Source organism: Peromyscus leucopus, unplaced genomic scaffold (genome assembly GCF_004664715.2).
Source record: "Peromyscus leucopus breed LL Stock unplaced genomic scaffold, UCI_PerLeu_2.1 scaffold_132, whole genome shotgun sequence".
Classification (NCBI taxonomy): domain Eukaryota; kingdom Metazoa; phylum Chordata; class Mammalia; order Rodentia; family Cricetidae; genus Peromyscus; species Peromyscus leucopus.
Genome location: NW_023504468.1, coordinates 287,808 through 314,727, shown reverse-complemented (window position 1 = coordinate 314,727; position 26,920 = coordinate 287,808). Strand labels below are relative to the sequence as shown.

Genomic DNA, 26,920 nt, shown 5'->3' with positions numbered 1-26,920 from the left:
ATTGTAAAATCAACAGGTCGTAAAACTTGGTCTGTCTTGGCCAGACCCTTCAGTGGCTGCATCCTGGGCTCAGCCACAGACTTCTCTAGGCTTCCTTCTAAGGAGACATGCTTATAGGATGTGCCACTGGCAGAAGACTTCTTGTTTAACCTGTTGATGCATCAGACTGTTTAAAAAACCGTTACCATGGAAACTATTCCCTAGCAAGCATTCTTCAAGTGGATATTACAGATGCTGGAGAATATAATACCCTTGGTCTCATGAAGCTTTTCCTGAATCTTAGAATGTATAAGTACACTAGGAGACCTTTTTTTTTTTTTGGACAGGGTTTCTCTGTGTTTTTTGTTGCCTATCCTGGATCTTGCTCTATAGACCAGGCTGGCCTCGAACTCACAGAGATACTCCTGGCTCTGCCTCCCGAGTGCTGGGATTAAAGGCAATTGCCACCTCTGCCTGGGCACACTAGGAGACTTTTAAGCCTATAATACAAGGGTTTCACAACTGCAATGTTTTCAAAGGCCAGACAGGTAGGAATTAGTCAGATGATGGGTAAGTTGTGAAGACCCCAAAACACATAAAGACCACACTTTAGTGCTCCAATTTCTATATGAGTGTTTTCAATTCAGGGTTCTGGCAAGCAAAAACACTCTGTTGGGCTGTAATCAGCTCAGTGGCTGACCTTCAGCAAGAGATGCTGTGGCTCTCATTGTGCTATGAGTTTTTTTTTTTTTTTTTTAAATCATCAGAAGTCACAGGTAGTCAAAACCATACCACTTAAATCTGGCAGGAGGCTAAGGATCAAATTAAAGCAATTAAGGATATCTCCACTACACTATTAAAATGATCCAGATGACTCATATAATGACTAGAAACAAGGTGGCTCTAGTTTTGTTTTAGTTGAAGAAGATCAAAGATCAGCAACAAGGATTCATGGTGACTGGGTACGAACCCCTCACCTAACCCAGGAGGAAAGAGACACAAGATTCAAGGCAGTTGTGGCCAAGACAGGACAGCCTCTGGTTTGGTGGTGTTGCTAAGGTGCACAGGGAGTCAGTCTTCCTCTAAGCCCATCAGCTCCGTGCCTCCTTCTAGTCTCCATCCCTGCAGAGAAGAAGGCATTCTCCCTTCTACAGCCCAGGGAGTGAGGGACTGGCAGAAAGCGACACATTTCATGTGCCGACGCAGCCACGTTGCCAGGTAACAAATGTAGAAATGTACTCAGAAAACTGTATGTGACAATATGCAACCTCCGCTCTGCAGCTGATAACCAAGAGAGTGTTAAAACACTATGTTCTCTTAACACTTCGGTTTTAGTGTGAAAATAAAATTAAATGGGATACTTCCTCTTGTAAATATAAGACAGGCATAAATCTCACACATACATGCCACGCTGGGAATAGTAAAAGGGGTTGGCAACACCCATCTGAGGTCTATCCCAGAATCCCTCTCCCTCAAGATGAAGCCCAGAAGACACCAAGAAATGTAATGACTGAACAAGAGTTTTTTTATATGGCTGGATACACTCACCTCTAGCCAGATAAAGCTACACAACAATGAGAACACTAATACAAACCAAGGAAAAGCTTATACAGCAATATGAGACCGAACATGCTTCCCTGTACGGGTTCATAAGTCAACCTTTAAAGCTAATTGGATACGTCAAAGCAGCAAGGGCTTGCTGCTCAGATCAAACAAGAACTATGGGCCTTCTCTTACCTCCAAAGATAAAACAGACGCTGCTATCTAGCATGGACACAGTCAGATGAATAGTGTACTGACGAACTTCCTGCTGTGTGACTGAAAGCCTGTGTCATATGGAATGTAGGTGAGAGAGTTTTGAGGGAGGAAGGCTTGTGTTCAAATGTTGGTTCTGACAACTGGAACTGTGAGTAAGACTGACTTCGCTGGGCTTCAGCTTCCTCATCTGTAACTGGGGTCATCTCATGGAACCCAACATAGTTGGGGATACTTGATGAAGGCAAGAAGTCCTTCCCTCTCTTGTCACTTCCTCAAAAAGAATATTCTTCAACCAGCAAAGGTTGGAATAGAGGGGAAATCTAGTCCATTTAATATCATTGCAAAAATGGGCAAAAGCTGAGTATAAATAACTCTCACATATGCCCTATGCTCTTTAGATGCAAGGAAGAAAGTATCATTGATAGGAAAATCTAACTTTTCATAAGACCTTTAATTAAATGCGCTGCTTTCCATGTCACAGAGGGGCAAGTCTCAAAGGAGAGTCTTCTCGTCACTAATTTTCATGGCGCTGAGAAGCTGAAACTTGCTGGAGGGGAAGACGCATTTAATGTATACAAGTTTTATTTGGCAAGTGAGTGATGCCTAAGCTGAAGGGAAAAGCCTTTCATGTCTTCTTCTCTGTCATTTATGGCCAAGTTTATCAACGAGCCAAACCTACCAACCACACAAGCTATCTTGTGTGTTCTAGAAGGGCAGCACATTCTCCAAAGAGAGGCCACCACCAAAATGAAGGCTCAGATACCACTTGTCTTGCACAAAGATACAAGGTCCCCAAAGTGAGCACAGGCCCATCAGGGAAGTGGCGGAGGCTTTGCAGCACTGTGCAGAGACCAAAACTAAGACTCCTGCCAGGAAACGACATCTATGCGACCGCCAACTAGATCTGTCATTCTGAGTGCTTCAACCCTGTTTACTCTTCAGCAAAAAAAAAAAAAGAAAAAAGGGGGGGGGGTCACAGCAACACCTTTCATGCAGGACGGCCAAATGAAACGAAAATGAGCCTGGGCAGAGAGGGGCCCTTAGCTGAGCTCCTGGCTTCTGGGATTCCTTATTTCAGTCTGTAGTCATTATTAAGAAGAAAAAAAGGAAGAAGTTAGCCCAGGAGATATTTCTCCATTGACTTTATGTATTTATTTCCTTTGGGCTCCGATAAACTAATTCCTTCTTATTCTTAAAGAAGGCACTCCAGTATGATGTCAGTAACCGTTAACAAGCTCTCCTGATGTTTGGCAACGAGAGGGTAAGATGGTTAAAATAACATGGTGGCACGTAGGACCAGGGCCAGAGCATTTCTTTCCTCAGGGAATATTTCCTGAGCACACACCATGGTGTGCATGCTCTGGAATCAGATAGATTCTTAACCAGGGCATTATCTTCTCAAATGAGTGGAGGGAAGAAGTACAACCTAAAGTAAAAGCTACTACTCATTCGAAAGAACTATGTGTCAGGCCCCATGCAGAGCTGAGTACCTTCCACATATGGCCTCACCAAGTTCCTAGGAAAGACCTACGGAGTAGGATCATGAACACTGACTCATCACACATAGGCGGAGCACGCTTTATCCACCAGTGCAGAAACTTCTTTAGGGAACGGGGGGGGGGGGGGAAGCTTGGGCTTGGTTCCCTGGGGTCTTCACCCAACTCCAGTTGAGGCGGGATCATTTCCATTCAAGTAAGGCACTGATCAGAAGTAGAGACCACTGCCTCTGCTTCAGGGGATAAGAGAAAGGTTTCAGAATAGGAGCTATTCAGTCAGGGCTTGGCAAGCCTTCCGGGCTAAGGGAAGTGGGCATGTCCCACACGGAGCAAAGGCATTTTCAGTACATGGCCAACCAGTTGGCTGGCATGCAAGGTGCAGGGCAGGACAGTGTATGGGAAAGAGAAGGGAGAAATCCTGGCATTGCCTTGTCTTGCAGGGTATTCACAGACTTCACCAGCATGGCATCAGAGCTGTGAAGCTAGGGAAAGACTGCCAGGCTTCTCTTTGAGGTGTCACTGACAATACTGTTAGGAGATGCAGGGTACTGCTGAATGGGATAAGTACCAACTCAGGCCTCATGCAGCCAGGACAGTAGGGTGTATATCAAGATGACAGAGAAGGTGAACTCCAAAGACTCAGGCTCATTTTATAGTCCCACTCCAACCCTAGCTGGGCCACTCTGCACATATTATCTACTCTAGAGTACAACTTCCTGCCAAAGGGAAGTTGTAAGTGAATGCTGGCTGAAAACCACTGGGAGGTAAAATGGGCACAGAATTAATTCATGACAATAGTCAGAAAGAAAGATAATTAACAACTTCAAGGATTCTAGCTTAGGTGTCTGGGGGGTTGGTGGTAGAGACTCATGGTCAAAGTCTTGACATATAAATGGCCTGGAACAAACGAGAACAGACAGCAACCTGATTGGAGTCATGTTAACTTAGAGTTAACTGAGATAAGATGCCCTAGAGGGATTTGAATGGGGATCTATAAATCTGTAAAGAAGTGGGACCACGAACTACATCTTTGGCAGCCACTGGCATAAATGCTGGCTGGGGAAGCCTTGGGAATGAATGAGATCATGCAGGAAGCATGTAGAGGGAGGAGACAGATGGAGACAAGGCCCAACAGTTCAGGTATTTCAAAGGTAACTATGTGCCTTTAGGAGTCCCTGTCTTTTCTCCGGGAAAACTTTTGTGAGAAGCACAGAAACAGCAGATCATGAGGCCACCAGGAAGTGACTAACCTTAAAAATGGGATGCCCTTGGTTGGATGGTCAGAGAGAGCCACAGATCACAAGTCTGGAATCTCAGGTGTGTAGACTCTCAGCCACATGGACAATCCCTGAGGATTATTGCTTTACCCTGCCTTCTGGATCTAGGATAAAGGCAGCTAGCAGGGTCAAAAAATATAATAAACGGAAAGGGATATTGCCTCCAGGGAGGAACCAGTGTTCTAAAATAAACTCACCTGACCCCACTTCCAAAAGAAGAAAGGAAGGAAGGTAGGTAGGTAGGTAGGAAGGTAGGTAGGTAGGTAGGTAGGTTGGATGGATGGATGGATGGATGGATGGATGGATGGATGGATGGATGGATGGACGGATGGATGGGTGGATGCATAGACAGAAGATACGCATGACCTGAATTTCCTGTTGTTTTCTGACTAAGTGGCTACCATATCTTGGGACTTAAGATACTGTTCATTCTGATGAATATTGCCTAAAACCTGTAATTGCCAGTTCTGGAGTAGGGGCAAACTCAGAACAGAAGAGTAAAATCCACACCTCTTTCCTTTATGTGGCTTATTATTCAGTAATAATAATCAATCAAGTCAGGGGTTGGCAAACTATTTTCTAAAAGACAACATGGTAAACATCCTAGGTGCTAAGGGACACAGTCTTTATTCTATTTGCTCAGCTTCATTCCTGTGAGTGGAAGGAGCCATGAAGGACACTGAAGGACAGCTTTGTTTCAATAAAACTTTATACAAATATGGGCAGCTGGTTAGATGTGGCCCTTGGGTCACTGCTTGCCATCATAAGAAGGAGAATATGGTGTCAGCTTGTATTCTATATTCGGAAGTTACAAGGACAAGTGCAGAGGGTAATGACCTAGAAGTGAAGGAACAGATAGCAAGGAGGAAAGTCTGGATCTGTTGTGGGTTCAGGACATGAATCAAAACAATGGCTCAACTTATGAATCACTGAAATATTCCTGACACCTTTTTAGTTTTATTTTCACTTTATGCATATAGATGTTTTGTCTGCTTGTATGTCTGTACATCACGTGTGCAGTGACCACAGAGACCAGAAGAGGGTGTCAGATCATTGGGAACTGTAGTTACAGATGGTTGTTTAGCTATCACGTGGGTGCAGGGAACCAAACCAGCCTCTGGAAGAGCAGCTAGTGCTCTTGACTGCTGAGCCATCTCTCCAGCCCCTTCTCTGACATTTTTATTTCCTGCCCTTTATTCTTGCAGAGACTGCAAAGTTTGAGCACTCCTTCAGAGACACCTGCCCTTGGAACCCAATTCTTGCCTATAAGTTGTATAGGAGAGAAGGGGATTGGAACTCTGCCCTTGTCTTTCTCCCACAATTTTAAGTTTTTTTTTTTGTTTGTTTTTTTTTGTTTTTTGTTTTTTTTTTTTTAATGGATGGCCAAAGAGCTGATATACATAAAAGTCCACTTCTGTCTCTAGTGTGGACTTTGCCACCAGGAAAGAATATTGGGAGCAAGTGCCCCCTGGGCCTGCTCCTGACACAGCTGTCAGTCTTGGGTGAATGAAGCTGTGAATCCTACAGCAGGATCTTGCCCTGAACTACAAAACTGAGTGCTTTTAGGCTCATGCACTGCCAAAGGTTGTCACTGGGGCAGACTCACTAACAACCAGGATAGAACTCCGAGAGTTGACATTTTCCTTTGCCAGGAAGTTAGCTCAGTTTGATATACCCAAGCATGGTAAAACTGTGTGTTCTGTACACATGGAAGTCCGATAAGGACATTAGGAATCATCTTCTATCAATCTCTACTTTATCCCTTTGACAGTCTCTCATTAAACCTAGAATGAGGCTGTTGGTCATTAAGCTGTGGAGAAATCCCTGCTTCTGCCCTCATGGTGCTAGCTACGGTAAGAGGAACATGTGTGACTACATGCACATGAGAACTCAGGCTCTCACGCTTGTCCAGTAGCACTCTCATTCACTGAGGCCTTTCACTAACTACTTTGGAATTATGACTTTCTGTGAGACCTGGATTTGGACAAATAATCCAAAGGACCTTTGCTCAATGACACCCCTGGTTTCCTGGAGAAGGACAGGAGGACAATACACTCACATGTCAAAGCCTGGAAGGCAGGGAAGAGGACAGGCCAAGCCAGGAGCACAACACACCAGAAACAATCGACCAGGTTGCCCTCTACCTTCTGCTTCTTCCGAGTGGTTACCGGTGGAAGAAGTGACGTGCCACAGGTGGTCACCTTTCCTAATGTTCCGGATGTCCAAAATCAAATATACCAGTGGAAAGGTTTAAGTAGACTGAGTATGACAATCAGAGAAAACCAAACATCCCACAGGCCTTTCTGGGTGACAAATCACTTCACAAAAACAAACAAACAAAAAAACCAGAGGCATTCTTGACAGAAATCAATGCCAATAAATGAAGTCTGTCTTTAAATGACAAGGAATTCTATGAATCAATGAAAACAAATATCCACACAGCTCAAGGGCTTTGTAGAAGCTTTGACTGCTACGAAAGGCACTTTCTGTGACTCAACAGGCACCCTGAAAGGCAGCACCTGTCACAGCTTGCTCTGCAGGTGAGCAAACCAGGTAGAGAAAGGCTAAGGACTTTGCTGCAGGTCTGAAGAAAGGGCATCCCTTGGGCACTTTCCCTCTTGCTCTTTGTTTAATCTTCTGGAGAGTTCTATGATCAACTTTGTTTTCTTATCCCCATTACGGAAGAGAAACTAAGTTTCAAATTCAAAGTTACTCAAGGCTGACCGGGGACAAAGCTCAGATCCCATTGTCCCACTCCAGAGGTCCAAGCCCTTCATACAGCAGGGCTCCCTTTCAAGGCTCTCGCTCAATCTCTGAACATTTATGCATCAATTCTCCAACGAGGGCCAGGACGCAGGGATGGACCCTGGACGTGTCTTTCTAGCAAGTGTGGGAGGCTTCACTGTTCAGAACCCTCAGTTTTGACTGGCAGGCACTGCTTGGGGGTGAGGTGGGATGTCTCCTGGAGATGTCAGCTTGCCTTTATCAGTTCTTAATGCTAACAACCCTAAGTCCCTACACGCTGCGGGGAGAATTGTCCCAGACTTTGGGCTAGCTCACTTCTTTCCCACATGGATAAACCTGAGGTTAGAAAAACACCACTTGAAAGTGACTCATTTCTAACTTCCTGCCAAAAACAACACCCATTTACATAACTCCCTCACATACCAGTCTCTCCTCCTCCTCAGGGTGACTGCCCTGTCAAACTGAGGCTGATCTCCTCACAAAGCGGCCTTCCGTTTGGTGCTAGAGAATCAACACCCTTTCTACCGGTAGCTCTCTGAGATGTGGGGGTCACAGGCAGCCAAGCAATGTGTTCCTCTCATACGGTGCTCAGCAGTGATCTGTTGGGAACTGGTGTGATATCATACCCAAGACTGGCGGGGACTCATTTCTTAACCCAACCTCCAAAAGCATGAGGGTGGTGGGGGAAAGGCCCTGAGTAAGGGAACTCTCTCTTCTCAGATGAACTCACAGCCCAGTTTCTGGACTGAGTGCATCTCACACTTTCCATCTCTAGCTGTGTACGTGCAGAAGGAAAAACTCTCATTGGGTGTGTCTGTAACCTAGACCTTGGCAGAGGAACTGCCGTGGCAGCCACTTGAAAATCACTGTGCTTCTGCAATTGGAAGCAAGTACTCCAAGAGGAAAAAAAAATATGTAAAAAAAATTACCCCCTTAGTTTGCTATGGAGTGCTCAATAGTCAGGCTAGCACACGTCTCCCCAAACATCTGTCTTAACTTTAAACTTAAAAGAGCCATTTGTGTTCACAGACAGACTTTCCTCCTCCACATTCCAGGTAAGGACAACCCCTGTCCTCTGCAGGGAAGAGGAAGTAAAGGGAACTTCCCCCCGAGTGCTGGTGGGAACATCTTAGGAGGAAGGAACACAGAAGTTGGCAAGGAGTTGCAGGACGGATATACAGCGCCATGAGGCTTACTGAGTGTGTGTGTGTGCCAGAAATTAATTCATAAGCAAATGCTTATTTTATAGTTTCCCACTTGCGACAAAACATCAAGCAGAAAGGAAATATTTCTTCTGGGGGCTGACACTGGAGCGGGGGACCAAGCAGCAGGAAGTGTTCTTCAAGATAAGCCTGATCTCCCACTGCCTGACAAAGTGTGTCACCCAGCCAGAGAGCCCAAGGGCTTGGCACCATCTCCACGGCCCTGTAAACAGAGATGCTTTGAAGGCCCCGGCAGGAGGGTTACCGCCATCAGAGAAGCCTCGGAAGGGAAAGAAGATTCTGGAAGCCTTAGGGAGAGGGTTCTCCGAGTCCATTATGCCACACTAGAAATAGTCTAAACTTGGCTTCTAGTATTTTCAAGGATCCAGGCGATGAAAGATGAATGACAGGGGAGGGTGGGGGAGTAGAGGGGGTGCTTCAGGACAAGAGCGCTGAGCAAGTGCTGCCCTGCCGTTAGTTCTGGTTTCCTACTAACTGAATCTGTGACAGTCTGGCCGATTCAGTCCAGGATTTCTGGAGAGCTACAGTCCCTAGTGACCCGATCCTCAAGACGGGATTGAATTTTCATACTCCATCCAAAGGGAGTGGACGTGTGTCAACACTTTCCGCAAAGAAGGGACTGCACTTCCAAAGAAAACCAATTCCAGAACCTAGAGGGCTGTCTCTTCCTGCCCTGCCCGTTCATGGCTTTGACTGACACGTGCTGGGACGCACCATCAATTATAGCTGAGTGAGAATGAACTAGTTCCCAAGGGTGGCTCTAACAACGGCCCCTCCTCTCTCTTCCTCTACATGCTCTCCTCCCCATGGCAGCTTGCGTCCTGGTGCAACTGGGCTGGCTCATGGATAGGATGTGGTGGACACATCGCCCTCAAGTTCTGAGCCCAGACTCTAAAAGGGTGGGCAGCAGGGTGCTGGTGCCAGGGGGATGAAACACAATGGTTTAACCCCAGCCATGGCTCAGTGCTTAAGAGTGCTCTCCTGATCTTCCAGAGGACCAGATTCCGATCCCAGCCCCAGGTCTGGAATCCCACAAGTGCCTACAACTCTAACTACAGCTCCGGAGAATCCAGTGCCCCCTTCTGGACTCCACAGGTACTGCTCTTACAACATGCGCAGACCCCCACACAGATTCATACAATTACACACGTAATTAAAAAATAAAACTAAATCTTAGTGGGGGAAGAAAGGATGGACAGCTTCAAATTCTGTTGCTGTAAGCACTTCTTTAAGAACCCAGCCACCATGTGATGGGAAGCCCTACCCACACAGAGAACCGGAAAGGCCAGCTGTAGCTGAGAACCACCACCTACTGCATAGCCCAACAAGTGGCCATGTTAACGACTCTAGTCCCAACTCTCCCGAGGAGTGCAGCCCAGCCAAGACCACATGGAGTGAAAGAGCCATCTAGCATATGACTCGTATCAAATGACTACTGGATCTGAAGGGTTGCTCGGTGATAGATAGCAAAGATGGACGGCACAGGAGGCTTAGCTCTGTAGCGCTGACTCATCACTTCCTTGAGCGTTTTTTCTCAGCTTACAGTGTGGACAGTTCATGTGTGCATACCTCCCAGGGGATTTGGGAATCTCTCTCTCTCTCTCTTTTTTTTTTGGTACTCTGAACCAACGTTTCTCTGTGCAACCTTGGCTGTCCTGTTGTTCACTTTGTAGACCAGGCTGGCCCTCGAACTCACAGAGATCCGCCTGCATCTGCCTTCCAAGTGCTGGGATTAAAGGCGTGCGCTACCACGCCCGGCTGGAACCGGGAGTCTTAAGTGAGCTACTGTAAATGGGAATGTTACCATGAAACCAAAACCGGATGCTAGCTGTAGCCCCTTCTCCTGGGCCCATGTCTCCAACTTCTCTTAATTTTGAAAATTGTCATACGATACCCAACTGACCCCTTTGGTATTCAGTTGGATAGATTTTCACACGCATACACAATTTTGTGACTCCCAGGCAAAAAGCAGAGCAAGTAACACTTCCACTCCCCAAATATTCCCTGGCCCTTGATCAAGTCGTTCCTGACTAATGGGACCGGTCTGTTCTCCATTACTAGCCTTGTCTCCTGAAGAAGAATCATGTCAACAAAACCCAGAGTGGGCCCCTGTCTACATGTGTACTGACCTCTTTCACTCAGTCTAGGTTACTGATTCAGTCCCAGCTTAGCCCATTTTCATCACTGAGTTCCTGTTGCATGGACGGACTATGGCTGACGTGTCCAATCATTATTATTTTTAATAATTATGTTCACAACTTGAAGACAACTCTAGAAATGGACTCCTTGAGAAATAACTAATTCTGTTAAAAAAAAAAAGCAAAGAAAAAAGTCTTGATGTAAAGCTTCGCGGGATCCACAAGTCCCTGCCTGTTTCTTACTTGACGGACAGACGGGAACAGAGACTGAAGGGCCAATTTTCCAGCTTCACACAATACTGGATTTGAAAGCTGCTTTCATTGTTGCTTCTTGACGTAAGGCAGGTGGGAGACCCTTGGAGCAGTGTCACGGCGCATAAACGTAAGGGCTGTAAATCCTTCTCCAGACAGACCATATGTGGGTCTAAAACACACAGCCAGCCTGCTCCTCCGTCCTTCTACAGTCGGTCACTGGCAAAAAAAACAATGCTCAGGAAATCCACCTGACCGCAGAGCACTGTCCTTTCATGAGAACGTGCACGTCATGCTGAACAGGAAGTGGCAGTGGGCAGTGAGTTCCAGTTAGGGTGACCCTGTCTTTCACGGACCTCAGTGTTTACTTCGGCAATCATTAATAGCCGCCACTTCAGTCTTAACCAAAGGCAGACTCGCCTCCCAGCTGCTCCTTTACTACTTTGAACCAGTTTCTTTACAGCGAGACCAAACTCTGAATCACCCTCCCTGGGATTTTAGGGTTCCTGTCCTCAGCTGGCCCCAGATGCAACACTAGTTCTACCTCATTTTCTCCAGAGAAAAGAGAAGCTTGGAGAAAGGGGGAGGGAGGGAGTCCCAAGTCAACTCCATACTAGAACAATTTCTGGAACCATAGGCCTGATACCATGTAGCGGATCAGACTGGGTCCCTAGAGGTCCCAGAAGGGGGTGGGGCAGAGGGAGCATACGCGGAGCCTGAAGGCTATGTCCTTGCATACTGGCAGCAAAAAGCCTACAGGTTACCCACACACAAGCCCTTCACTCATCAGTGTCCTGGACCTGGAGAGGGAGAGAAAGAAAAGTGGTTCTACCTCATGAGTGGCTGACCAGGACTCTGTGGCCGCATCTCATCTTCAGCCAAAGCATGTGAGTCATGACTGTGTGAAACATGGAACTAATATTCATAATTACTGCAGAAGATAAAGAACTGGAAGGAAAAAACAGCTTCTGTCTGCCTTGCCATCACTGTCGGGGGTGGGGGATGTTGTGAAAAACAGGGCATCTTGCAGAACCCCAGATTCCACCTCAGCAGTGAGCCTCGAGCTGGCAGCCTCAGCCCTGGGAGCTGCCCCTTGCTTCCTCGACTCTCTCCCAGTGGTGGCTCTGGCATCGACTCGTCCTTCCTAGGACAGGAAGCCTCCAGAGACAGCAGGGACTTCTGCCCTTCCACCTCCTACATCCAATTAGCCAGCTTGGACTCAGAGCCTGAGTCCATGCCTGGCCTCGGCAGATGGTGTCAGTATCACCGCGCCGGTAGTCTATCCCTCTTCTCTCTTGCATCAAGGTCTCAACAAGGCCTAGGCTCTCTCTTACTCACCCACCCTCCTTTCTTTCATCATAGTAAAATACACGTAGTTTAAGTGTCTAGTTCAGTGTGCAACCATGTACACAACCATGTACTGTCAGCTAGAAGCAGATAGAGTGTTTTTCCTAGCACCCAAGCGGCTCCTTGTGCCCCTAGAAAGCCTCTCCCAAGCTAGTACTGTTGTTATCAGAGAGTCATCAAGCGCTAGAGTGCTTTCTACTCTGGCTCTAAATCACTGCTATTTAAGCTTTAAAAGAAACAAATTTCACTGGGCATACTTAAGGTATACAACATGATATTGTGAGGTCTGTAGAGACAATAAATAGCTTACTACAGTGAAGCAATCCATCCAACCAACCATGGCCTTACATACATGTTTATTTTTGTTTCCGTGGCAAGAGCAGATAAAACCTGACCTTTCATAGATCTCTTACACACTGCAATTCATTACCTATATCAATCTCTCATGCTGTGCATTAGGACACTAGACTTGCTAATTTTACATATTTGCTACTTTGCAAATTTGTGTCTTTTTTCCCCTCAGTGATGAGGACTGAACCCAGGGCCTTGTTCACGTGAGTGAAGTACTCTACCACTGAGGTACTTTAGTGTACCTGTTTTTACTAAGACAGGGTCTCATGACCTTAAACTTGCAATGTAGGAGAGGTTGGCCTTGAACTCCACCATCTTCCTGCATCCACTTCCCACATGCTGGAATTACAGCAAATTGACTTTGTTGTTGTTGAGACAGGGTCACCGTCTATATACAGCGTTGGCTGTCCTGGAACCCACTTTGTAGACAAGGCAGGCCTTGAACTCACAGAGATCCGCCTGCCTCTGCCTCCAAGTGCTGGGATTAGAAGTGTGCACCACAATGCCCAGCCAGCAAATTAATTTTTAGTTACTGAATGTCTTCTTTCCGACCTTACTTCTTCGGTTTATCTGTTCTGCTGACAGATTAGAGCCTGAAGTTACAGTCTTGAGGCTTCTTAGAGGGCTACATTGCTTCTCACATAAATCCCACCTCTTGTCCAGGCCATCTACCCTCTCCTGCACACTGTTCTTCAGTCTTGGAAACCCAATCTGTGTTCATATCTCTCTGAGCTTTGTCACCCATGGTGTGCCAAGTCTCCCCATGCTGCAGGCCCCACATTTAGTTTTTATCTTAAAGTCTGATACCCATTCTTCAAAACACAGGTCACCAGAAAACTTCACAAACTCCTTAACTCCTCATCTTCTATCTATCTATCTATCTATTATCTATCTATCTATCTATTCTATCTACCTACCCACACCCACTCCCCTATCTATCTACCTACCTATCTCTCTCTCTCTCTCTCTCTCTCTCTCTCTCTCTCTCTCTCTTTATCTATCTATCTATCTATCTATATATCCATCTATCCATCCATCCATCCATCTTCTATTTATCATCATCTATCCATCCACCTATCACTCATCCAATCTATCATCTGTCTGTTATCTATCTATCTATCTATCTATCTATCTATCTATCTATCTCTCCTCTCTCTCTCTCTCTCTCTCTCTCTATCTATCTATCTATCTATCTAGATATCTCCTTAATACTTTGTCAACAAGTGGTTTCTTAGCACAACTCCTTTTTATTGGAATCCATAAGCTCTATACTTGCCATGTAGCTCCTGTCTGGATGTATGTATCTCCTGCATCCTTGCTAGACATTTCTATTTTTTTTTTCTTTTTTTTTTTGCGAATAGAGAGGAGTCCTTAGATTTCTTCAACTAGTAAAGCTTTTTTAAAAACACGGGGAGTAGTTAGTTCAGTTGGTAGAACACTTGCCTGACAAGAGGTATATTTAGATCAACTTATCTGGTCATAGAGCTCAAAGACAAGGAACATTTAGCATGGCTACCATCCCAACACAGGGATCTGATACTGTGAATGTAGCAGCTGAGGAAAGTACATCCAACAAGGGGAAGGACCCATGAATCCAGCCATTCTCATAGCCAGATAAAACTAAACAGCAGTCTTAATATGCCATGACTCATGTGCGCATGTGACGACTCAGACAAACAGTAGACTTTGTCACAGGCACGGGTGAGTAACTCATTACCACAGATCTCTGTGCCTAATAAAGAACTTCAAAGTGTGTGTTGGTCCAGTAGGGACTGGAGGCAGAAAGTAGGGCCCCTGCAGCGGGTTATGCAAGGCACAGGCTTCCAGGCTGGAAGAATGAGCAGAGGCTAAAGTCTAACGCGTGCTGTGTCGCTAAGCCAAGTGTCCTGGCCAGGCCACATCTATCCTCAGGAAGAAACACCCTTTTCTGATGTAAGGAGAGCTGAGATTTCAATAGTGCAAGTTCCCAATTGAAATGTGAGGCCAAGAGTATGTCAGGTCAAATACTGACATATGGCAAACCTTCTATTACATGGATTAATAGGAACAAAGGGATCAAAATGCATGTGTGTACACATTCACAGGTGCACACATCCAAAGAAAAGCCTTATTCAGTAAGCTCACAACAACAGAAAAACTCAGGCAGAATAGGATTTTAAAAATAGTTAAGGGGCTCAGAACTCAGGAGGCAGAGGCAGGAGGGATCATCAGAAGCTTGAGGCCAGTTGATCTACACAGTGACTTTCCAGGTCAGCCTGGGATTCACGGAGAGACACATCTCATAAGCACACAAACAACTTTTAAAACAAAAGAATCATTTGAAGTGGTGTTTCTAGTCCATCATGGTAACATAACTGTGCCTGTAACCCCACTATTAGGGAAGCTGAGGCAGAAGAAACAGTCTGAAGACAGGAAGTCAAGGTCAGCCTGGTCAATATAACAAGATCCTTTCTTTTAAAAAAAAAAAAAAAAAAAAAAAGGAAAATGAAAGAAAAAGCTACTTATATGTAAGAATTGTTATATATACTTAAATGAAAATTCCTTTAAATGGACTCTGTGGGGCTGGAAAGAGAGAAGGTTTACAACTTTTACAGACCTCGAAGGTTCTGATGCTAGAACTCATAAAAGGTAGCTCACAAGTGCCTGTAACTCCAGTTCAAGGGGATCTGATGCCCTCTTCTGGCCTCTGTGGCACCTGCATGCATATCATGCACATAAACTCATGCACACACATACATTCATACAAGTAAACAATTTTTTAAAGTCTCTTCAAGGAAATTTGCCCAAATTAATATTGTTTAAATATTTTTAATATATATTATTATTTCAAGTATTATTTAAAAAAATACCATACTCAGCTAAAAAAAATCCATTTATTCATCTTTGACTAGCCTGGCCTGAATCTCTTTTCCCTATTAGTCATTTGCTTTCATTGGACTTTCAATTTAAAAGTAAAGTTTATAGTTAACAGTAATTACAGAGTCAACAGATAGGTAAAAATTTTAGTTCTTCTAAACAGCACTGAGTCTGCACCTCTGTCCATTTAATGACGAGGATATCTATGTTCCTGAGAAAGACTATAAACAGACTTTAGCTATCCATTTCGGCATGCCTATTCCATTTTTCAAACACATCTGATATTTTGGAACTACATGGAAAGACAAAATAGTCATAGTGTGAAAATGAACGCTTCCTCATAAGACAAGTCTCAGCACCTCCTGGGAACCTGGCCCTCAGAACCAGGGTACGGCACCAACTGCCACATTGCCTTCCTACCTGGATGTGGTGTGTTGCCTCCTTCCAGAAGTGCAATGGCCAGGAGAATGCTTTCATGGAACACTCGGTCACTAGATGCATTCATTATGAGGTCGATGACCAGATTGGAGGCTCCTTCCTTGTCGAGGTGACACTGAACTTCAGCCAGGCTCATCTCGCCCCTGCTCGTGGAACTGGATCCAGGACCTCCCCTGGAAAGACAGAACATTACTCTTATTGAGGACATTGGGAACAATTAGCATTTCTGCATATTCACTAAGCACCAACCTTCAGTGTTCTAAGTAGTTGTGTTATTTCCTCTAACCCGCTCAACAAGCCCACAGCAAAATGCTGATTATTAAGAGAGGTGAAGGTGCTTGTCTGAGAATACCTAAACTTGCAAGTGGCAAAGATGGTCCTGCATTCAGGCAGACAAGATGAAGGAAAAATGATATACTTTCATCAAGTGACCCAAAGCCAGTCAACCAATACAGTTTCTTAAAATAATGACTTGGGGCATAATTACTAAGAACTGGTTTAAGAAGAGTCCAATCAAAAGGACTAAGATCCCTCTTAGAAAACATCACCTAAAACAATCCCTAGCATCCCTCACTCTAATACACTCATCCGTCCACATTGTGCGTTCACTCAACAAGTATTAATGTAGTGCTTGACATGGAGACAAAGCTGGAGACAGTGGGGCATGATGTGCTGTGAACAAAATAAATGAAGTCCCATCATCACAGCTCTTCAGACAAGATGAACATAGTGAGGAAAGAGGAAAGGGTCTGAGCCACTCAGTGGACTGCTTTCTGACCGGTTCTGGAAAGTTCGTATTTAAGAACATGCCTTCAATTATTATTAGCATAACTGGAACAATAAAACATAAAAATGGTCTGAGTAATTTCAGAGTGCCAAAAGCCAGTATTTCCCTACAGCGCTCAACACAATTGCTCCTCTCAAAGCGGACCTAAGAGCTGTGGAATGTCTGCTGTAGCTACTTAAGGCAGCCCATGCTGGTGTATCTGGATAGTGATGCCTCCCGATTTCCTCATGTATCTGTCAAACAACACCTCCGAAAAATAAGAGAAACAGTTTTGAGCTGTTGTATGAGGAATGTTTCTGTGAATCATGGGATATTTGGGGTTTGAAAAGCTGAATTTCATCTCTGGGGTGGCCAAGAACCCCACCATCACTGAAGCCTGCAAAGCTACATGAACCAGGTAGACAAACTTCAAATTTTCATCAAGTAGGAAAGCCAAACACCTCCCTAGAAGCTGCTAGAATAAATATATTAAATACTAGGATTCTTTTTAAAAAATTAGATGTATGAATGTTTTGCCTGCATGTACTATGTACATCACATGAGTGCCTTGTGCCCTTAGATGTGTGCAGAGGGTGTTGGATCCCCTGGAACTGAAATTACATGTGACCCACCAATGAGTGTTGGAAACTAAACCTGGTCCTCTATAAGTGCAACAAGTACTTTCAACTGCAGAGCTCAAAACAACATGATTTTATGTTTTGCATGGACCTTTCTACAGATCTGAATCTGCCCTGCAACCACAACTCTAAGACTGCGCCTCAACTCGCTTTGTGTCTTGAGCATTGGGTTACTGGCTAAAACCTAAACTAGTGAAATTGGCCAGCAAGTTCAAAACGTTGAAAACTTTTACCTGTTACTGTGTCTAAAATAACTTTCATCACATTTAAAGATTGGTTTTTAAGTGTTTTTATTTTTATTTTTTTAAATTTTTGGTCAACTCCCATGAGAACGTGGACACAATTATATATATTTGAAATATGCTTCCGATCCTTTGTTAAACTGTGCTAAAAACAGTAATTGTTGTGTAAATGGGTAACATGAAGAGTCTTTGGAAAAGCTCTCATGGCATTCAGTAGGCACAATAAACGCTAACTTTCACTATTCTGGCTGCCATTATCCTCCTCACTTATGAGCAAATACAGCTGCTCACAAGCACAGGACAATGGACAATGAAATCTAGTTTCCTGAATCATCCAAGTATCACAAGAGGGTCACTGCATGAGAAAGAGAGGCAAAAGATGTATGCAAAAACATATATGTAGGGATGTAGGGAAATGCTCTTCTAGGGAAACATGTTCATGCAGAAAGCTAATGGTTGCCCAAAGATAAAAGAAGCTGCAAAAACAAAAACAACAACAAACTTTTAATGCAAATACATCTAAGTTTCCAGCTGTCAGGCAAAAGCAGACGGCTCCTTGGTCATGCTCAGTCCCCACATGATGCTCATGAGCACAGCACATAGCCTACCTCCTCCCCCAGGCTTGCTGGGTCCTCCTGCGATAGCGGGCCATTGCCAAAGCTTGTAAGGCTCTCTCTTCTTCCCGAAAGTCTGATGTTTCCATAGTAACGGTTGACCAAGATCTGCCTGAGTGCCTCACCCTTAATTCAAACAGGATAATGAAATCAGATCCCAAATTTAAAGCATAATCGAGCGACTAATATTAAATTGAAAACAAAAATAAAAAACAAAACCCACGCAAGGGTACTCAGGTATAACTGACCCAGTTTCATTCAGTGGGAAAAAAAATTAATAAAAATCATTTTAAAACTTTGAAGTCCACTTCAAATATTTTCTCAGGGAACATAAGTTGTTTTATTTTTATTGTGAAAAAGTGGTGACAATCTAGACTAGTAAATTCTGAAGTAGCCTCTCACACAAGGATAAAGACAGAACAGTAATTCTGAAGGGCAACTAACAACAACAACAAAAAATGAAAAGCCCTTTGGGTTAAGCTGATAAAATTTGGACAAACTGCAAATTTACAGGTCAGCTTCCACATAGCAGTATAAAAATGTTACTCAAGGCAGAGTGTTTATTCCAAAGACCTGAAGAAGGGGAAGAATGTTTTGAGGCAGTATCTAGAAGAGCGATGGCCTTAAACTCACTACATAGCTGAGAATTATCTTGATTCTGGGTCCTTCTGTCCCTACTTCCCAGGTGCTGGGATTACAGATGTATGACACTATGCCTGGCCAAGAAAATATTAAGACATTATAGGAAGAGTGTAAGTTGGTAGGCAGGTCGACAGCAAGCCTTTCTTACAAAGATGGCTATGGGGCCAAATGGTGAGAAAACAAACACTACAGGAGATAGGTGGTTCTCAACCCCGGGGGTCACCTAAGACCATCAGAAAACACAGATATTTACATTACAATTCATAACAGTAGCAAAATTACAGTTTTGAAGCAGCAGCGAAAAGAATTTATGGTTGGGCTCACCACAACATGAGGAGCTATAATAAAGGGTCACAGCTTTGGGAAGGTTGAGAACCACTGGACAAGTGGGAGACTTCAAAAACGCTGATCAAAAACAAGTATTATGGATGAAACAATATCACGATTTGCTTAAATGCAGCACAGGAAAAAGGAGAAGCAGGGCAGATATTAAAGAGGTAAGAATGAACATGAGTTGATAGTTGAAGCGGAGTTATAGATAGAAGTTGCCCAAACTCTTCCAACTTCTTTAAAACATGCATTTCAATTTTTTTCTAATGAAAAGCTTTAAAAATATAAACACCAATGAAATCCTGGAGAGTGACATAATAACCTTTCTTTTTTTTTTTTTTTTTGTTTTTTTTTTTTTGAGACAGGGTTTCTCTGTGTAGCTTTGCGCCTTTCCTAGAGCTCACTTGGTAGCCCAGGCTGGCCTCGAACTCACAGAGATCCGCCTGGCTCTGCCTCCCGAGTGCTGGGATTAAAGGCGTGCGCCACCAACGCCCGGCCATTCTTACAACTCTGACAGAAGCAATCTGGTTTGTTTCCCAGCACTAGGGTGCCTGAACAAGCCAGCACACAGGAGCAGAGCTTGTCTCTGCTCTAACACCTTTCCCATCCCAATCCTAAGGAGTCCTGGACCACCAACTCATCTGGGTTTGCCCTGGCTGCTTCCCAGGGGCAAAGTAGTAAGGCCTGGATTCCCCAGGGCAGCAAAGAGAGCGAAGTGGGAAGTCTAGCAGAGGGAGGTGCTAAGAACTAGCAGGTCTCTAAAATAGAGTTCTGAGGAGCCTGGAACTGAAGCATGAGTCAGTAGAATTTTAAGTGATTTGTTAAGAAGTGCTGAGAATAGGTCTGGAGACTTTAAAGGGGGGTGTTGAGAAAGGAGCAGGAGGGAACATGGGGGTGAGGGTGACGGGGACACGGTGTGTGTGTGTGTGTGTGGAGTTGCGGTGAGGGGGGACAAAAGCGGGGGTATGTTCCCAGGAAAGCAGGCAACCAGGGAGAAAAGGAAAAGGCAGAAAGCCTGGACCCTGCCAATTGTAAATGTCTATCAGGCCCCAGAGCTACACTGCCACATCCATCCCCTTTGTTAATTTATGCTGGTAGCCAGAGCCCAGGGATGAAGAGGAACACACACAGGATGAAGTTAACCAATGAAGGGGGAAGGTGCTGAAAGCTTGGTACTGATTTTTAAATGAATGGGAATGCAGGAAATGGGGGGACAACCAAAACAAACCCCGAAATCTCAATTCCTCCACAAGCGGGGAGCATTTTCTAGTGTCAGCTTATGAAACTCATTTCCTACCTGGACCAATAGAAAATCCAAAATGCCAAGACTGTTTCCAGTGAGGAAGTCACTTGCAGTGTTTAAAAGCACTTTGGAAATGAAATGCTTGCCAGGGAGAGAAAGTTCCAGGACAAGGCTGTTCATGGCTCAGAAAACCCCAGTTTGACATAAAAATATAGCTTGACTGGTGTTCTATCCCACGGGCTTGGGCAAGCCTGGCCACATTCTCCAAAGCTGTCACTAGGAAACGGGGGACTTAAAAGCTGACTTCAGGGGAATACAAATTTGAAAGAAACATTCAAGAGCCACTAAGAAAGAAATAGAAAGACAGGTGACCTTTGTGTTGAATGAGAGATTATAATCTTGGTTTAAAAATAGCTGGATGCAAGTATTCTACTTAGTTTGAGCAAAACAGGGTCTGGGAGAAGCAGGTCTTTGGTATAATAAAGGTGCAGAAGCCTCTAAGTAGATCCCCTCACAGCTGTGAAGAGACCTAAGATCTGTCACCATGCTTTCATACCCATCTATGTCACATCAAGAGAAGAGTCAGGGAAGACAGAAAGACCGATGGTCAAATCAAAAGATGAGTGATGGGAGCCAGTCAGCAAACGTGCATGCCGGAGCCTTTATATAACAGTTCTACTTGGGACCAAGGGGACCCGGCTTTTACCTCCCAGGGGTTGTTCTCTTTCCAGCTCTCAGTTTTGAAGGAAACAGCAAGACTGGGTCTGTTTGCGATGAAGCAGGCAGGAGGTAAAGAAAAGGGAACATGTGGCTCTGCACAGGAAGTCCGTGTTTATGCAGCCGGATGCCCAACTGATACAGAGGGACTGCACATTTGCATTCTGCCTTTCCTCATCAGAAAAACCCTAGCAGTTACCATAGCAACAGATGCATCAAATGTACATTTTTTCCCCATAAGAGAATATCATGAAATGTGCTCATTATTGGGGAGGGTGTAGAACACATCCCACCACAAACTTTCCCACTCTTATTATAAGGTTTGTGGTATATATTCATCTCTCAGAGAGGAGAGAGAGAGAGAGAAGAGAGAGAGAGAGAAGAGAGAGAGAGAGAGAGAGAATATACACACACACAGAAATTCAAATATATAGAAAGAACAGAACAAATAGGAATTGCTTTGGCTTCTTAAAATAATAAATTGAAGTTGCTTTGTTTTTCTGTAGAAAATAAAGACAGGGTTTTAGATAAAAGGGAACAGGAAGACATGAATAAGCATTATTAAAAGTTATGCAAATCTCTAGTATTTTCTGAGCCGTTGGTTTAATTTAAGAAAAGTTAAAATCTTCAAAGAAAAGCCTTCCTAATCATCTTGATATAAATCACTCAACAGCGCTAAGCTGTTCACCATGTACCAAGACATGGCATCTGACTGCAAAGGAGAAACAGTGACTTCCCAGGGATGTCACTTCAGCTTTGGCGCTGAGCTGTGGAGTCCAGTTTTCCCCTCACTGCAGTGTTTGCATCCAGAGCCTGCAAACAAATACCCGTTATGTGTCTTCAGGTCTGAAATTCCGCACATAGTAAGTATTACCAAGACCGAGAAAATGAGAAGTCAAGGAAAGTTTCATTTGTAGTAAGTGTCAGGTTCAAATAATGACAACTGGCATATATCAGCCTTGAGCTCACAGTTCCTTTCTATCAGAGTAGTGGCCAACGAGCTGGGTGGAAATACAGGTACATGCTGAACAAGACACCCAAGAGTCAACACATCACTTGCAAAGGAGATGGAGGTGGCCTTTTGGGCTCCTAAGTCCCAGTCACTGAAAGAGCTTATGCTTTAGGCAAGATCACCTCTCAGACCTTGAGTATATCACATCTTAGTAATTAAGACAGCATCTGAATTGAAAAAAAAAAAAATACCTCCCCTTTCCTAACCTTGTTGTCTACAAAATCACTTAAGTATTTCAAACTACAACATGACACTCTGTCTTAAACACCTGAGCCGCTGGGCTTAATGCTTCCTGTGCACAGCTCAGTGTCACTGTCCTAAGGGACACAGACTAGTATCATTGCCCTTATACAGTGGAAGAAACCAAGACACAGAGATGAAATAACTTACAAATCACACATAGTATCTAGCCAAAGAAGACTGTATCTGTTTCTAATACTGTTTGCTTGTTTTCTTTTCTTTTTTTTTTTATGCTAAGTCCCTTGAAGGATGGCTGGGTACTTTTGCTGGATACTTTTAAGATACAGGGTAATTCTTTACTAGCTGGCAAAAAATGGAAAAGATGAAAATGTAATGTGCCTCTAGCCACTGAGTGGCAGGGATACCGGCTGTTAGAGGGGCATCATCGTCCAAATTTGGCCCGAATGTAAACTTCTTAGGAACTATTCCTTGGCTGGAGAAATCATAAAACTTATTTCTCTACCAAGGCAAGATAACTGAATAATATCAACAGTGGAACACGGCAGGGCTGGAATATACGAACAGAACATAGGTGCTACCTCTGGCTACCCATTTATCTCAGGAATACATTTTCCATGACACAAATGATCACAACCCCATGACAGTCTTCACAAAACTGTTTATTTTCTAACCATGTGACCTTGGGCAATATGTTAAACCTCCGAGTCTGAACTCTCTAACCTGTGTCAGGAGAAAGAAAGGCTTGCACTGGGTCAACTTATACTCCTTTAAAGACTGACATGTGGGCATACATGGAAGTCTTAGCACACTACTGAGTAAGTTCTCAGACAACCGAGATACCCAGCTCTCTTCAAGAAATAGGGAATGTGAAAAATCAGTGCTGGTCAGCATGTTCATTCATATATATATATATATATATATATGCCCTTCTAGAAAAATTCTTTGGCAACACACAGCCAGCATTGTAAAAGAAAGTGTCAGTCCTTTGTCTTAGGAATCTATTCTAAGATACACACTTGTTTCCTTCTCAGAGGACAAAAAAATTACAAATTCCTTCCTAACTTGGGGAGCTTTATGTGACTCCTAGTGTTCAAAGACTTATTCATCTCTGCCTCACCAAAGGCTGAGGTGCAACGTTAAATAACAGAAGCGAACTATGAAAGCTGTGCATCTGAAACAATCCAGTGGTGAGCAGGTGCATGTGTTTGTTGGGATACATGCTCCCACATGTAAAACACTGGCAGAAGGAGAAGGAGGAAGTTAGCATCTCACAGCGTGGTGTAATTATGCTCTGCCGGCACTGAGCTTTTGTGTTTATTGTAAGCGGCTGTAAGGATCACTAGTCACTGTAAAAGCACAAAGCTGCCCCCATCACCTATTTTAAAAACCATCACCGGGAAGGAAGGTGTGAAATGCTTCCTCGTTATTATTTGGAGCTTGGCTGTGCACAGTTCTGTTCAGGTAGATAACAGAACTGCCAGCTAGTTTCACCTCTATACAAGAGGATGATTGGCCCTAAGCCAATTCATGTTTGAACAATATCAACACCAACAGAGAGCTGTCTTTAAATCATAGTTGTGTGGCTGAGTTGGGAGTTACAGCAATTAGCTCCCAACACACGAGACTCAAGACTACATACCCTTTTATGGTCTTCCAGTTGCCTCAGGGGTGGACTTGGTTCAAGCTCCTGCTAAGCATGCAGAAATTCCATTTTAAGTATGGCGCTAAGGAAACACTACCATCTTCAGCATCAGTCACATACAAAACACATTATGAGCTCATATACAGTCAAGGTTACATAAAATAATTATGTTGTGTGGTTTTCCCCAAGGTATGAAATTTTAGATTCTGCTTAATAGTAGTTGTCCCAACCCTTATCCCACAACATTGTTTCAAATGAGCTTTTGGACCAATATTGTTTTTTGCAAAGATTATGAATGGTAGTTCATAGAATATGCTGTTATATTAACCAAAGGGGCTGTAAAGCAAGACTCAACTGGCAGGTCCTATGATTCATACATGCAGTCCTGAACAGCACATGCATAAGGACATTGATACATACAGTATGGGTCAGGCACATACATGAAACCATAGCACTCCCTAGCCCACCAGCGCATGAGTATTCTAATCAACACTACTAGCCAAGAGCTCTGATTAGAATATGACAGGCTCATCCCTGGAAAACATCTGCACTGCACCTCAGGGGTTCTATCATTTGTGTTGGATTTTTATCATTTCCAATAGACTTCTCTAATAAAGCACCTTTCATTTGAGCTTGAACTCCTGTGATTTATCAACAGTGTCTGAAAGGAAGTTGTCACACCTAGAAACAAGCCTGCCCTAATAGTTTCTCTGATCTGACTAGAATCAACTCTAGTCCTTCATTTAGCCAGTGTAGCCCATGGCTGGAAGGATGGGACAGAAACATTGCCTTGTGCAACTGTCTCAGTAGCTAATACGAAAACTACAGATTCATGTCCTGATTTTCAAAAGTACATGATCTTTGCACATGGTCTGAAGTCAATCCGTACAACAGGAAGGTCTTAACATTCCAGAACTTCTCATGTCTAGACTGAAAGGGGTTATGAGTGAAGACCTTCCAAGGGTGCATGCAACCTCTCTCCTGAGCCTGTTTAGTCTCGCTCCACCTATGGAGGACTTTCTTTCTATCCCAAAACAGCCAACACAGCAATGATCAGTCTCCAGCCTGCTAGAGCCTCCTTCCCATGCCCCACACCAGAATGGACATCTCATCATGACAATGCACACACTCAAATGGGACAACTTAGAAGCACCCGTATTTGCGAGTACTGCAAATACAGGTGGGCAACACACCTCTGTGGAGTTCTCGCTTCCGTGCCTGGTAGCTAATTGGGAGTAAACGAAGCACGTTAGTCATGGCATTTGCATTTACAGACCAAGAAAAGTCTGCAGACCAACACTGAAGGACAAAACACGGAGAGAAAGATCACAGAGAGGTGATTTCGCTGAAATCACCTGTTGCTTGGGGCTGGGCGTCGAGAGGACCAACTGCTTGATGTTTAAAGTAAATGGGATGTGGTGAAACGCTGACTGATATGAGACACAGGTTTAAAATTAGAAAATAAAATACTATCACTGCGATGATTATAATTTTCACTGTCACCATGACTAGACTTGAGATCCCCCGGGAGACACACTTGTGCGTGTTTGCGAAGGCATTTCCAGAGAGGTTTCAGTGAGGAGAGAGGATGTGTCCCGGTGGTGAGTGGCACCACTGTAAAGAGGGAGAAAGGAAGAAACCAACAAAGCACCGGCATTTGTCTCCTCTACATCTGAACTGTGGTCCAAGGACCAGTCACCTGGTCTATCACAGCTAGACCTGATCTCACCAGTGTGCCTTCCGAGCCATGACGCTGTACACTGTGAGCCCAAACAGACCCTTTACACCTTCCATTGCTTTAGACGGACACTGTCTTGCAGCAATAAGAAAACCAGAAGAGTCACTAACCAAGAAGGAGGAGCTGCTATTTATGGGTGTCTTGCTGGGCAATGAGAAAGAAAGTGTGCTGTGGGTACTAATGGAGGTCTGGGTAAACCCAGCAATGGACCAAGGGGGCAGACAGTAACACGGTTCGAGCCTGGCAAGGTTCCTCACTGCCACTCTCTAGGGACATGTGCCTCCTATGAATTTATGCTTTCTCCTGTCTCTGCAATTCCATGCCCCATCCTGTGGCAGATGGCTCCAGCTGAGCTTAGCAGGTAGGTAGTCTCTTCCAACATCTCTGGGACAATGAGATGAGTTTCTCCATTTCTGAGCATGATTATTCTAACCTTATGGCTCCCTCAGTTATCACAGACAGGATTCCTGGGCTCATTCCTGCCATACCTCGTAAACACCCACACTCTATTTCAACCTTCCTACCCCAGAGACAGAAAGAGAATAGAGAGCGAGCGAGCAAGATACAGTCAAAGAAAGGATACACACATGAACTCTCTCTCTCTTTGTGTGTATGAGAGAGGGGAGGGGTAGCTCAAAAAGGTGTGGCTAGAAAAGTCTACCACTCCATATGAAGATGGTGCCACGAGTCTGGCCAAGGACACGTGCGTGGAACGGGAAACTGACGTCAGACATAATCGTCAGATCCTACCTGGGCTGCCCTGGACTCAAGTCATGCGCCAGCAGCATGCTGAGGGGTGCAAGGTACAGTCTGGAGCCATGGAATGAAGCCAAGGTTCATGCTGTAACCATATGACCTTGGCCTCTGCTATTGCTCTCCAACACTGTACACTGTGCACCTCTCCTTACGCCAGAAGGTGGCTGTAAGTGGCAAGCCAGTCTCGAAGACAGAAACTGTGAGACCTGGGGTGAGTGGGGGGGGGCTGCAGTGCAGCTCAAGGCAACCACTTTAGTAATTGGATCACAACAGTGGAGAATACCCTTAATAGAAAGCTGTTGTCATGTAATTTTAAAAATGGTCTTTCTTTTATTTTCTCGACTGATAAAATCCAAGAGCAATGGAACCAAACAGTTCCAGCAAAGTAGAGAGGCACACGGGGAGGGTTGCTCAGTTAGGTCGAGACAGAGAAGAGTAATCCAACACTACCACTTCCGGGGAGAAAAAGCTGGTGCAAAGCACCCAGCCTCCTGACGAGGGTCGGGAGAAACCCCGTGG

The 26,920-nt window shown here is 44.4% G+C and overlaps 1 long non-coding RNA gene across 2 annotated transcripts; it reads right to left on the bottom strand.

The window, feature by feature from the left end:
- Window positions 1–18,133: 18,133 nt before the first annotated feature.
- On the bottom strand, window positions 18,134–25,117 carry LOC114689576. 2 transcript variants are annotated; one of them, XR_005090553.1, is made up of 3 exons: window positions 25,101–25,117; window positions 23,905–23,952; window positions 18,134–18,246 (listed from the first exon to the last, which is right to left on the bottom strand). It is a non-coding gene; the product is annotated as an uncharacterized LOC114689576 (long non-coding RNA). The 2 variants fall into 2 exon arrangements; XR_003733938.2 differs by having other exon boundaries at window positions 23,905–23,955; window positions 25,101–25,116.
- Window positions 25,118–26,920: the final 1,803 nt, after the last annotated feature.